The sequence below is a fragment of the Diabrotica undecimpunctata genome, chromosome 6 (genome assembly GCF_040954645.1).
Source record: "Diabrotica undecimpunctata isolate CICGRU chromosome 6, icDiaUnde3, whole genome shotgun sequence".
NCBI lineage: Eukaryota > Metazoa > Arthropoda > Insecta > Coleoptera > Chrysomelidae > Diabrotica > Diabrotica undecimpunctata.
In genome coordinates this window covers 33,372,825-33,375,967 of record NC_092808.1, presented here as the reverse complement: position 1 = coordinate 33,375,967, position 3,143 = coordinate 33,372,825, and positions in this window count along the sequence as shown.

Here is a 3,143-nt window from a genome sequence, read left to right as displayed (position 1 = left end):
AATATTGCATTTTAATTTGTATTGTATTATTATATTGAATTATTCAAACATTCAACTCCTTTCATACATATATGAAAATAAAAATATACATTTTCATCAAAATATTGATTCAATCCTTCATTTACTATACTCCTATTATTCCGATTCAAAAAAAAGTTGTTTTAAAGCAAATTATAGTTCGTACAAACCACGTTCTCCATCGTTGGGGAACAAGTGGTGGTCAAAGTGAAATATTAAGCATTTGTTTATGAAATTGAATTCTTCCAAGAAATCTAAGAATCTTTGAGGGTCTAACTAGAAAAAATCATAAAAAAGAAGAGAAACTTAAAGCTATCAAATCTGTAAAAGAAGATGTGTCTATAATAATCTTACCAGCAGAAAAGAGTAAAGCAACTATAATCATGACCAAAACTCAATAGTAGAAGACAATTCAAGAACTAGTCACAAATGATCTTCTTCTTCACGTGCCATATTCGATTTATCCGACGTTGGCGATCACCATTGCGAAGGCTTCTGGATATTCTGCCACATGGAATAATTGTCATACATTTTATATTATTTCAGTCCGTTTACGAATGTTTTTAACCAAGAAACCTGTTTTCTTCCTACACTTTTACGGCCTTCTATTTTATAGATCAGTATTCTTTATCGATTACCCCTCACTATATGTCCCAGATAAGACATTTTCCGGTGTTTAACAGTCTTTAGCAATTATCTATCTCTGTTACAATCCTTAGTACTTTCTGATTAGTTTTTCTTGCTGTCCAAGGTATCTTTAGCATCCGTCCATAAATCTACATTTCCAATGCTTTAATTCTGTTGATGCTTGATACTTTTAGTATCCATTCTTCTTCTCCATACAAAAGTACAGACCAAATGTAGCACTTAATCATTCTTTAATGAATCCAGATATGCTCTCCTTCAAGCCATCCTGCAGGGAAAAATATTTGGAAATCGAGGTCCAGGAAGAAGAACATCCTGGTTAAAGAACCTCATAATCTGGTTCAATACAACATATGTGCAGCTTTTTCGCGCTGCTGCAGATAATATAAAGATTGCCATGATGATTGCCAACATTCGTAACGGATAGGCGCATCAAGAAGAAGAAGAACCATTCTTTGTCTTAGTTCGTAACTAAGATGATTATTGCAAATAAATGTCTTTATTTTCTGATAAAATTATTGAATTGTCCGCGTATCTAATTACGTTAAGTAGTTACTAGTTGATTTTAATTCCATCTGGCTATCCCTCAAGTGCCTTTTTAAATAACTGATCAGAGTAAACATTCAACACTTATGGGGAACAGCAGTACTAATAGCAGTTTGATTACAGTACAGATTTTTAATGACCCGAATATCTTTGTCATCTATTCCTATATTTTTTGTAGCATCTGCATTAATTTTACATGCTGTACTTTATCGAATGCCTTTTTAAACTCAACGAAGCATGCAAATACATCTTTTCTTTGATCACGGCATTTTTGTAATAGGATATTTAGCGCAAAAAGTACCTCCCTAGTTACCATAGCATTTCTAAAACCAAATTAGGTATCTTCGATATCTTCTTCTCACTTGCTTCTAATTCTATTTTATAAGTGGATTATACACAAAAATATAAAAGGACCCAACCAAATCTTTGAAAAATAAAATATGAAGAATATTATCTAAATTTAAAGTACCTGACAGATTATTAGAGAAGAACATTAACAAACCATTACAGCAAGACACCATACCTATACGACGTCCCAAAAATCCTTAAAGTCACCGTACCCCTCGGATCAATTCAGATCCAATGGACTTTGTTTGTTGTATATCAGGTGTATAAGGTCCTACAGCCTCACTCTATCAAAGGTATTTTCTAAGTCTACAAAACATAAGTAGGCTGATTGATTGTATTCTATAGATTTCTCTGCTATTTGCCTGACTACGAAGACAGCATCAATCTTCCACTACGGAAGCCATGTTGTTCTTCCAATATATTAAATATTGTCGTTAGCATATTTGTTACTATTTCTGTTATTAATTCGAAACGAGTACTTAATAAATGTATGCCTCTTAGTTATTTGGGTCGTTTTTTTTTTCACATTTTTTAAATAAGTAGAAGAATCACAGTACTCGTTTCCTATTCCTCAGGTATTCTTATAGACCCTAATATCTTTTTACGGTCTTCAAAAATACTTAAATAGAGGACGAGTACTTATATTTTTTTATTTTGCTGCATAAATGCTGCATTTATTTAACTTTGTATCGTGACCTGAAGATGCTTTGCATAGTGTAGAAAGCGAAACCGGTCGTCTGATAGTTAAATTAAATTGATTGTGAGTAAGTCTAATTTATTACCTTTTGAAATGGACTCACACAAGCAACACATTCATGATTTTAAAAGATAAGTATTTGTACTTTTGGTACAATTTGTACAATTGGTAAAATTAGTGTCTGGTACTTTTCGACAAACATTGCTGGTTATATCACGGTTAACACTCGATGATTAACTTAATGCATGTCTCAACTCATTAGTTTTATACCACCATTTACAGAAATTGACTTTGAAAACCAACTATACCAACAAACCAACCAAATACAACCATAACGGGAAGTATCGGCTAGAAATTTTGCGAAACAACTAATGAATATTGGAAATGGGCGAATGCAAATTGATGAATCTACGCAATGTACCAACTTACCAGCAAACTTCTGTAAAATCACAGAAAGCATAGACGAAGCAAAAAGTTTTTCCAAATATTACACAGAACTACAAAAATCATCAGTGGCTCAGTACGCGTGCTATATCAGCGGCCAAAACCATTGATGTCAATACCATCAACTTAGAATGGAATACTCGGCGAAACGACAACATATAAGTCCTCAACACTGTGATGTATCAAGACGAATTTGTTAACTATCCAACTGAATTCTCGAATTTGCTTGATTTGCCAGACATGACACCGCATGTTCTTACATTGAAAATTGGCGTAACCATTATTCTTCTTCGAAACATAAATCCACCACGACTTTGCAACGGAACCAGACTCTTAGTCAAGAAAATGATGAACTATTTTATCGAGGCAACAATTTTGACTGGAAAATTCAAAGGTGAAGATATACTGTTGCCACGTATGCCTATGGTCCCGACATATATGCCAT